The sequence below is a fragment of the Triticum urartu genome, unplaced genomic scaffold (assembly GCF_056163025.1).
Source record: "Triticum urartu cultivar PI428250 unplaced genomic scaffold, HENAU_Tu73 scaffold2, whole genome shotgun sequence".
Lineage (NCBI taxonomy): Eukaryota > Viridiplantae > Streptophyta > Magnoliopsida > Poales > Poaceae > Triticum > Triticum urartu.
Window position 1 is genome coordinate 14,296,368 of NW_028260368.1, and position 11,704 is coordinate 14,308,071.

The 11,704-nt window shown below is 38.1% G+C and overlaps 1 non-coding gene across 1 annotated transcript; it reads left to right on the plus strand.

Moving 5' to 3' along the window:
- Window positions 1-6,316: 6,316 nt before the first annotated feature.
- On the plus strand, window positions 6,317-6,388 carry TRNAR-UCU (transfer RNA arginine (anticodon UCU)). Its single transcript has one exon. It is a non-coding gene; the product is annotated as a tRNA-Arg (tRNA).
- Window positions 6,389-11,704: the final 5,316 nt, after the last annotated feature.

An 11,704-nucleotide genomic window follows, 5' to 3' on the forward strand; every position in this document is an offset into this window, starting at 1 on the left:
GTAATTAATTTCTTCTGCTTAACCAAGAACAAATTGGATCGATTTTTGATAAATCGAATTCAGTTAAGATAGGGGAAATTCAGATAGCAATTTCTGAGCCGTATGAGGTAGGAAACTCTCAAGTACGGTTCTAAGGGAAGGAACTTCCTATTCCGACCGAGGAGAACAGGCCATTCTACAGGGTGATTCGGAAATTGCGGAAGCTTGGTTTGATCAAGCTGCTGAATATTGGAAACAAGCTATAGCGCTTACTCCGGGAAATTATATTGAAGCACAGAACTGGTTGAAGATTACGAAGCGCTTTGAATTTGAATAAGACCATGCTCCTTCTTTTTCATAAAATGGGTGGTTTGGTTGTTGATCCATTAATCAAATAAATTAGGTCGTAAGATCGAATCAAGAATTTCATTATATCCATTCTTATACCTTCTATTTTATATGATATTTCATAAGAATAAACCATAGGGATAGGGTCTAGAATAGAAGTAATAAAGTGAATAAAAAGAGGGGGCAATCTAAATATTGCTAATATATTAGGACCATCTTATTAATAATTCTAATGAGTTATCTTGGAATTAGAATCAAATAAAAAACCCTATATTATGCTCAAGGAAAGTAGATATAGATAGGAGCTTATGCCCTCAAAAAAAATACACTAGTTTCTTAAATTAAAAATAAAAAAGATTTTTTTCTTACGTCGAGAAATATTTGTTTTTCAAGATAAACAATGTCCGTTAGGCACCTAATCTTTATGTCATAATAGACCCGAACACTTGCCTCGGATTGACTTCAATATATAATTGCTCCAGTGAATAACTAAAAAAAAAATAGAAGGATGGTAGATAGTAAAGAAAAGAACTAATCACAATATCTATCTTTCAAAATCTATCTTTCAAAATCTATCTTTCAAAATATATATCTTTCAAAGATTCACTAAAAAGACAGTTGGCGGGTCTCTTTGTATGTCTTGTCCGGAAAGAGGAGGACTTAATGATTATTCGTTCGCCGGAACCAGAAGTAAAAATTGTTGTGGATAGGGATCCTGTAAAAACATCTTTTGAGGAATGGGCCAGACCCGGCCATTTCTCAAGAACACTAGCTAAGGGCCCTGATACTACCACTTGGATCTGGAACCTACATGCTGATGCTCACGATTTCGATAGTCATACTGGTGATTTGGAGGAGATTTCTCGAAAAGTCTTTAGTGCTCATTTCGGGCAACTTTCCATTATCTTTCTTTGGTTGAGTGGCATGTACTTTCATGGCGCCCGTTTTTCCAATTATGAAGCATGGCTAAGTGATCCTACTCACATTGGACCCAGTGCTCAGGTAGTTTGGCCTATAGTAGGGCAAGAAATATTGAATGGTGATGTAGGCGGGGGTTTCCGAGGAATCCAAATAACCTCTGGTTTTTTTCAGCTTTGGCGAGCATCTGGAATAACTAGTGAATTACAACTCTATTGTACTGCAATTGGTGCATTGATTTTTGCAGCGTTAATGCTTTTTGCTGGTTGGTTCCATTATCACAAAGCCGCTCCCAAATTGGCCTGGTTCCAAGATGTAGAATCCATGTTGAATCACCACTTAGCGGGATTATTAGGACTTGGGTCTCTTTCTTGGGCGGGGCACCAAATTCATGTATCTTTACCAATTAACCAATTTCTTGACGCTGGGGTGGATCCTAAAGAGATACCACTTCCTCATGAATTTATCTTGAATCGGGACCTTTTGGCTCAACTTTATCCTAGTTTTGCCGAAGGAGCAACCCCTTTTTTCACTTTAAATTGGTCCAAATACGCAGAATTTCTGACTTTTCGCGGAGGACTAGATCCAGTAACCGGTGGTCTCTGGCTGACCGATATTGCGCACCATCATTTAGCTATTGCTATTCTTTTCCTAATCGCAGGTCATATGTATAGGACCAATTGGGGTATTGGCCATGGACTTAAAGATATTTTGGAGGCTCACAAGGGCCCATTTACAGGACAAGGCCATAAGGGTCTTTATGAAATCTTAACAACGTCATGGCATGCTCAATTATCTCTTAACCTAGCTATGCTAGGCTCTACAACCATTGTTGTAGCTCATCATATGTATTCTATGCCTCCCTATCCATACCTAGCTACTGACTATGGTACACAACTTTCCTTGTTCACACACCACATGTGGATTGGCGGATTTCTAATAGTCGGTGCTGCTGCACATGCAGCAATTTTTATGGTAAGAGACTATGATCCAACTACTCGATACAACGATCTATTAGATCGCGTCCTTAGACACCGCGATGCAATCATATCCCACCTTAACTGGGTATGTATATTTCTAGGTTTTCACAGTTTTGGCTTGTACATTCATAATGATACCATGAGTGCTTTAGGCCGTCCACAAGATATGTTTTCGGATACTGCCATACAATTACAACCTATCTTTGCTCAATGGGTACAAAATATCCATGCTACTGCGCCTGGCGTAACAGCTCCTGGTGCAACAACAAGTACTAGCTTAACGTGGGGAGGCGGCGAGTTAGTAGCAGTAGGTGGCAAAGTGGCTTTGTTACCTATTCCATTAGGAACCGCAGATTTTTTAGTCCATCACATTCATGCATTTACCATACATGTGACTGTATTAATACTTTTGAAAGGTGTTTTATTTGCTCGGAGTTCCCGTTTGATACCCGATAAAGCAAATCTAGGTTTTCGCTTTCCTTGCGATGGGCCTGGCCGAGGGGGAACATGTCAAGTATCCGCCTGGGATCATGTTTTCTTAGGTTTATTCTGGATGTACAATGCAATTTCGGTAGTCATTTTCCATTTCAGTTGGAAAATGCAGTCGGATGTTTGGGGTACTATAAGTGATCAAGGGGTGGTAACTCATATTACAGGGGGAAACTTTGCACAGAGTTCCATTACGATTAATGGGTGGCTTCGAGATTTCTTGTGGGCACAGGCATCGCAAGTCATTCAGTCTTATGGTTCTTCATTATCTGCATATGGTCTTTTTTTCTTAGGTGCTCATTTTGTCTGGGCCTTCAGTTTAATGTTTTTATTCAGCGGCCGTGGTTATTGGCAAGAACTCATTGAATCTATCGTTTGGGCTCATAACAAATTAAAAGTTGCTCCTGCTACTCAGCCTAGAGCCTTGAGCATTATACAAGGACGCGCTGTAGGAGTAACCCATTACCTTCTGGGTGGAATTGCCACGACATGGGCATTCTTCTTAGCGAGAATTATTGCAGTAGGATAGTGGCTAGGAGGATTTGAAAGGCATTATGGAATTAAGATTTCCCAGGTTTAGCCAAGGCTTAGCTCAGGACCCCACTACTCGTCGTATTTGGTTTGGTATTGCTACCGCACATGATTTCGAAAGTCATGATGATATTACTGAAGAACGTCTTTATCAGAACATTTTTGCTTCTCACTTTGGGCAATTAGCAATAATCTTTCTATGGACGTCCGGAAATCTGTTTCATGTAGCTTGGCAAGGAAATTTTGAATCATGGATACAGGATCCTTTACACGTAAGACCTATTGCTCATGCGATTTGGGATCCTCATTTTGGTCAACCCGCTGTGGAAGCCTTTACTCGAGGAGGTGCTGCTGGTCCAGTGAATATTGCTTATTCTGGAGTTTATCAGTGGTGGTATACAATAGGATTACGCACCAATGAGGATCTTTATACTGGAGCTCTTTTTCTATTATTTCTTTCTACGCTGTCCTTAATAGCGGGTTGGTTACATCTACAACCCAAATGGAAACCAAGCCTTTCGTGGTTCAAAAACGCGGAATCTCGTCTCAATCATCATTTGTCAGGACTTTTCGGGGTAAGTTCTTTGGCTTGGACAGGACATTTAGTTCATGTTGCTATTCCCGCATCCAGGGGGGAGTACGTTCGATGGAATAATTTCTTAGATGTATTACCCTATCCCCAGGGGTTGGGACCCCTTTTGACGGGTCAATGGAATCTTTATGCCCAAAACCCTGATTCGAGTAATCATTTATTTGGTACCGCTCAAGGAGCGGGAACTGCCATTCTAACTCTTCTTGGGGGATTCCATCCACAAACACAAAGTTTGTGGCTGACCGATATGGCTCACCATCATTTAGCTATTGCATTTATTTTTCTCATTGCCGGTCACATGTATCGAACTAACTTCGGAATTGGGCACAGTATTAAAGATCTTTTAGAAGCGCATACTCCTCCGGGGGGTCGATTAGGGCGTGGGCATAAGGGCCTTTATGACACAATCAACAATTCGATTCATTTTCAGTTAGGTCTTGCTCTAGCTTCTTTAGGGGTTATTACTTCCTTAGTAGCTCAACATATGTACTCTTTACCTCCTTATGCATTCATAGCACAAGACTTTACTACTCAAGCTGCTTTATATACTCATCACCAATATATTGCAGGGTTCATCATGACAGGGGCTTTTGCTCATGGAGCTATTTTTTTCATTAGGGATTACAATCCGGAACAGAATGAGGATAATGTATTGGCAAGAATGTTAGACCATAAAGAAGCTATCATATCTCATTTAAGTTGGGCTAGCCTCTTTCTAGGATTCCATACCTTGGGCCTTTATGTTCATAACGACGTCATGCTTGCTTTTGGTACTCCAGAAAAGCAAATCTTGATCGAACCTATATTTGCCCAATGGATACAATCTGCTCATGGCAAGACGACATATGGGTTCGATATACTCTTATCTTCAACGAATGGCCCCGCTTTCAATGCGGGTCGAAGCCTATGGTTGCCCGGATGGTTGAATGCTGTTAATGAGAATAGTAATTCGCTTTTCTTAACAATAGGACCTGGGGATTTCTTGGTTCATCATGCTATTGCTCTAGGTTTGCATACAACTACATTGATTTTAGTAAAGGGCGCTTTAGATGCACGCGGTTCCAAATTAATGCCAGATAAAAAGGATTTTGGATATAGTTTTCCTTGTGACGGCCCAGGGCGCGGCGGTACTTGTGATATTTCTGCTTGGGACGCATTTTATTTGGCAGTTTTCTGGATGTTAAATACCATTGGGTGGGTTACTTTTTATTGGCATTGGAAACATATCACATTATGGCAGGGCAACGTTTCACAATTTAATGAATCCTCCACTTATTTGATGGGATGGTTAAGAGATTACCTATGGTTAAACTCTTCACAACTTATCAATGGATATAATCCTTTTGGGATGAATAGTTTATCGGTATGGGCGTGGATGTTCTTATTTGGACATCTTGTTTGGGCTACTGGATTTATGTTCTTAATTTCCTGGCGGGGGTATTGGCAGGAATTAATTGAGACTTTAGCATGGGCTCATGAACGCACACCTTTAGCTAATTTAATTCGCTGGAGAGATAAGCCCGTGGCTCTTTCCATTGTGCAAGCAAGATTGGTTGGATTAGCTCACTTTTCCGTGGGTTATATATTCACTTATGCAGCTTTCTTGATTGCCTCAACATCAGGCAAGTTTGGTTAATTTAGTTTGTTTTTTTGTACTGTATCAGCACCTAGTTCATTACTCTTGATAGAGAGGGAGGATCTGCCTTTTTAGATTTCTTTTTCTATTTATTTTTCCATCTAGGATTAGAACCGTATACTTGGTAATAATAGCAACGACACATTATGGCAAAAAAAAGTTTGATTCAGAGGGAGAAGAAGCGGCAGAAATTAGAACAGAAATATCATTTGATTCGTCAATCTTTAAAAAAAAAGATAAGAAGCAAAGTTTCTCCCTTGAGTTTGAGTGAAAAAACGAAAATGCGAGAAAAATTGCAATCCCTACCGCGTAATAGTGCACCTACACGCCTTCATCGACGTTGTTTTTTGACCGGAAGACCTAGAGCTAACTATCGACATTTTGGGCTATCCGGACACGTACTTCGAGAAATGGTTTATGAATGTTTGTTACCGGGTGCAACAAGATCCAGTTGGTAAGGATAAAATACCCTTTCGTATTTGTATGGATTTCTGGAATTGATAATCATAGAGGAGCCCTCTTTACCATTCTGTATAAATGGACTATTCTATTTGTATAGATATTGGTAGAGGGGCGTATCCAACCCTCTTTTATCCACTAGTTACCCCTCTTTAGTTTAAGAGTATAGAGCAGTTTGGTAGCTCATAAGGCTCATAACCTTGGGGTTGCGGGTTCGATTCCCACTACCGCCTCCATACTCCTTCTTTATGATATATGCATGATATAATATATACATCATGCATTTGTATCTGGATTTTTTGATTTCCTAAAAGAGTTTTGGTCTAACAGTTTTTTCTCGGAAGAAGCAAAAAAATAAAAGAAAGAATAAAATATGAAAGAAAAGCGTCCATTGTCTAATGGATAGGACAGAGGTCTTCTAAACCTTTGGTATAGGTTCAAATCCTATTGGACGCAATCTTATTTCTATCTATTCTTTAAATAACTATACTAAACTAAAAACAAAGAAAACTTTTTTGCATGATTCAAATGAAAAAGCTTTCTCAACGATTCCTATTCTACTAACAAGAGTAGACATGCAAAATTTATTTGTTACTGAAGAGAAAACCGTTCCAGCTGTTCCTGAATAGCTTCCTTCAAAAGGATTTCCGCTTGCTCGGTGAATGTCTTGCTAGAAGATATAATTTCTTGGAATTGAGGTTTAGTATCTTTTAGATGTTTACGTAACTCATCCAGAAATTTATTTACCTGTTCAATTTCTAACGAATCAAGATATCCTCTTGTTCCGGTATAAATAGTAGCTATCTGCTCTTCCACTGGGAGAGGATTTGCCTGGGATTGTTTAAGCAATTCCCTTAATCGTCGACCCCTTGCCAATTGATTCTGACTTGTTTTATCGAGAGCAGAGGCGAATTGTGCAAAGGCTTGTAACTCTGCGAATTGCGCTAGTTCCAATTTTGATTTGCCAGCTACTTGTTTCATGGCTTTAATTTGAGCCGCGGATCCTACTCTGGAAACAGAAATACCCACATTAATAGCGGGTCGAATTCCGGCATTGAATAGATCCGCAGATAAGAATATTTGTCCATCTGTAATGGAGATTACATTAGTAGGAATATAGGCGGAAACGTCTCCAGATTGAGTCTCAACTATTGGTAAAGCGGTCATACTTCCTTCGCCTAAAAGAGAATTTAATTTAGCGGCTCTTTCTAAAAGGCGTGAATGCAAATAAAAAACATCCCCTGGATAAGCCTCACGTCCGGGAGGTCTTCTTAATAGAAGGGACATTTGGCGATAAGCTTGTGCCTGTTTGGAGAGATCATCATAAATTATTAAAGTATGCCGTTCGCGGTACATAAAATACTCAGCCAGGGCTGCTCCCGTATAAGGAGCGAGGTATTGTAATGTAGCAGGTGAATCCGCCATTTCAGCTACTACAATAGTGTATTCCATGGCCCCCTCCTCATGGAAAGTAGTTACTACTTGAGCTACGGAGGATGCTCTTTGACCGATAGCTACATAAACACATATTACACCTTGCCCTTTTTGATTGAGAATTGTATCTGTGGCTACTGCTGTTTTGCCAGTCTGTCTGTCCCCAATAATTAACTCTCGCTGACCGCGCCCTATAGGGATCATCGAATCGATAGCAATAAGCCCTGTTTGAAGAGGTTCGTATACGGAACGCCTGGAAATTATACTTGGAGCAGGAGATTCAATTAAGCGAGATTCGGAAGCTATAATTTCGCCTTTCCCATCAATAGGTTTAGCCAGAGCATTTACAACACGACCCAAGTAAGCCTCACTCACGGGTATCTGAGCAATTCTTCCTGTTGCTTTTACAAAACTTCCCTCTTGTATCATCAACCCATCGCCCATTAATACAATCCCAACATTTTTGGATTCCAAATTCAGAGCAATACCCCTAGTACCTTCTGCAAATTCGACTAATTCACCTGACATTATTTCACCAAGACCTATAATACGAGCAATCCCATCCCCCACTTGAACTACGCGACCTATATTCTCAATCCCTACTTTCCTATTATATTGTTCAATACGTTCGCGGAGAATTTTATGAATTTCGTCGACTCGAAGGGTTGCCATTAGTGTTTCTTGACTCTTTTTTCGGAAGCAAGGGGAAAAATAATGCCTAAATTCTAAACGAAAGTAGAAGTTCAAGGCCTAATTAATTTAATTATTTCTTCCATTCCAGGGACCCGAGAATGCCAATATTAGCACGAATCGTACGGAAATGTAACTCGGTATTCAAACAACTATTCAGAGTTCCTAGAGCTCCTTGTACGGCCTGTTGGAAAACCCGCTGTCGGACCTGATTCATTGCCCTTTGTTTTTCAAAATAAAGGGTTTCGTTTTTAGACTTTTCCAATTGTTCCAAACTAATAGAAGTAGCATTAATCAAATTTGCTTTTTCTCGTTCTATCTCAGAGTATCCATTCATTCGATACTCATCCGCTTCTAGTTCGACTTTCTGTAATCGAATCCGAGCTTTTTCGAGTTGCTCAATGGTCCCTCTACGCAATTCTTCTGAATTTCGAATAGTACTCAAGATCCTCTGTTTTCGATTATCTAATAAATCTTTTAATGAAAGTAGATTATTTTGTAAGTTTACAACTTTTATGATCTCTTCCCGAACCAAACATGAATCTTTCGATTCATTTGGCTCTCACGCTCCTTTTTTTTTTTCTATAGCTATTTCCATATCTTTTTTTTAAGTAATGAGCCTATCCTCTATCTTCTTTTTTATGTTTATATTTCAATATACCGAAACCTATATAAGACTAGATAAATATTAAGAGGACTCTTCCGCCTAGATAAAAATATATCATGGTCAGCAAAGTTGTTTCTTTATTTTTATTTGCCCTCTAGTTAATAATTTCAATTTCATTAAGAAAAACTAACTAAATAAATGGAAAATGAAAATTAATAGAATTCTTTTTTATTTTTTTTTTCTTCAAATCCAAAAAATTTCTCTTTTTTATACATAGGTCGTCGATTCGGCATTGGTTAAAAAAGGGCAGGGTGCCCCCTTTTTTTTCTAGTAAATAGTTCAAACCATTTTATCGATATGAGTGTTCTATATCAGATAAATTTTACATTAGCTATTTCCCGTTTAAATTGGTACTAATACTAATATAGTTGTAGAAAGAGTACCTCTTTTTGCCTGGACTTCAAGCAGTTTAGCTTTAACCGTGTTAATGGTCTCACATTCTTGGTTTATAGAGAATCAAAGTTGATTTACCAATGAGTCGCGAAATGCTATGGTTCTTCCATATGATTTCTGAATTTATTCAGAAGTAATTCGTCGAGATCGTGCACCCTTTTCTTATTTATCCGAAAAATACTAAAAAATATTATAAAGTGCAGCCGGATAGATCCAATCTATTCTTGAAATAGACAACTCGCACACACTCCCTTTCCAAAAAAAATCAAAACACCAACCACTACAGTTAGATTTATTAGATTTGTTGCTAAAATATCGGTATTAAGCCCGAAACTGCCAGCGGATGGCCAGTGAGCTAAAAAAACGAAAGAATGGGTTACATTTTTCATATGCTCTCCTCTTATAGATAGGACGAACAAAGAACAAAGTTTTTCGATCACTTACTTCGCTCGCCCTTTTTTGATCGGTTTTTTTAATGCAAATAGATTCAATCTAGTAATTTCTTTTAGATTAAGTCTTACGTCTTGTTTGACCGGTGAAAGACTTCCTTTGTTGAAATGTTCTGTTCCCAAAATTCCTAAAATAAAAGGAAAAAACTTTCCACTTTCCTAAACTAAGGACGGGAAATAAGAAGGTGAGCATATCTTCTAAATTAATAATACTCAACTCAGCCCTTCCTAGAATGGGGTATTATCTGTCCCGATAAATAGATAATTCCAGGAGTAATAAATAGGAGTAAATTAAATAAAGTATTGATATAATTGGAATTGTGGAAGCAAATACCAATTTACTAAAAAAAGAAAAAAGTATCTAATCGAAATCGAAAGAATTTTTTTTTTAAGATTAAACAAAAGGGTTCGCAAATAAAAGCGCTAGTGCCACAACTAGTCCATAAATTGTTAAAGCTTCCATAAAAGCTAGACTAAGCAATAAAGTACCTCGTATTTTACCTTCTGCTTCTGGCTGTCTCGCAATACCTTCTACAGCTTGTCCTGCAGCAGTACCTTGACCAACTCCAGGTCCAATAGAAGCAAGCCCTACGGCCAATCCAGCAGCAATAACAGAAGCAGCAGCAATTAGTGGATTCATGGTGAGTAGTTCCTCGTGTCAAAAAAAAGAAATGGTTAAGGATACAATCAACCAATAAATTCTTACTTCTAAGCTCTATTGGGGAGAAGTAAAGTAACTAAAAAGTACAAATTGAAATCAAATTGAAATGATAATGTGAATTGTCCGAACTACATAGAAGGGAATTCCATATCCATATATCGGATTAGATAATGAATCTAACCTAGGAATATATAATATAATATCCTATATATATACATTTGTTTCTTCTATTTTGTTTGCATATTTTCTCATTTTCTATTGAATCGGATTCTAAAATCATTGCTTAAAGTGGAAACCTGCATAAAAGAGGACTCCACTTATAGACATTAAGGATATTATAGTATAGATCTAGCCTGACTCCACCCTCCTTAATGCATATATACTTTGAAAATTCCATAATATAGTCTATTCTATTCTCTCTCCTACAACTCTAGGCTATATATTCATACGCATTTCTAACTATTTTTTTGCAACCAAGCAGATTATCTGGAACCATGCATGAATTGAGCTAAGCTGCAAAAAAAAAAAATACTATTTCCAAAAAGAGTCAATTCAATGATGACCCTCCATGGATTCACCTATATAGGCTGCGGCTAATGTTGCAAAAATAAGAGCTTGAATACCGCTTGTAAATAATCCAAGAAACATGACCGGTATAGGGATTACTAAGGGGACTAAAGAAACAAGAACAACAACGACTAATTCATCCGCCAATATATTCCCGAAAAGTCGAAAGCTAAGCGATAATGGTTTTGTGAAATCTTCTAGGATGTTAATTGGTAAAAGGATTGGAGTTGGTTTAATATATTTCTCGAAATAGCTCAATCCTTTTTTGCTAAGACCAGCATAAAAATATGCCGCTGACGTGAGTAAAGCTAAAGCAACAGTAGTATTTATATCATTCGTGGGCGCTGCTAATTCCCCATGGGGTAACTCTATAATTTTCCAAGGTAAAAGAGCACCCGACCAATTCGAAACAAAAATAAAAAGGAACATAGTTCCAATAAAGGGAACCCAGGGACCATATTCTTCTCCAATCTGAGTTTTGCTCAAGTCTCGAATAAACTCAAGGACATATTCAAAAAAATTCTGACCGTCGGTCGGGATGGTTTGTGGATTCCGAACAGCTATGACAACTGAACCTAGCAAGATAGTAATTACGACCCAAGAAGTGATGAGTACTTGGGCATGAATTTGGAAACCTCCTATTTGCCAATAGAAGTGTTGGCCTACTTCTACACCCGATATATCGTATAACCCCTTGAGTGTTTTAATGGAACAAGGTATAATATTCATATTGTCCTCTGATAAAAATTGAACTTCAAAAAAGGAATTCTTTTGATTCAACCATCTCTTTCTCAACTCAGCAACTTGAAGTATTAATCTTATATTTAGGATACCAAGAAAGCACATCAGATCATAATATATATCAATACCCTCTAATATATATCAATATTCCCCTTCTTTTTTCTATGCAA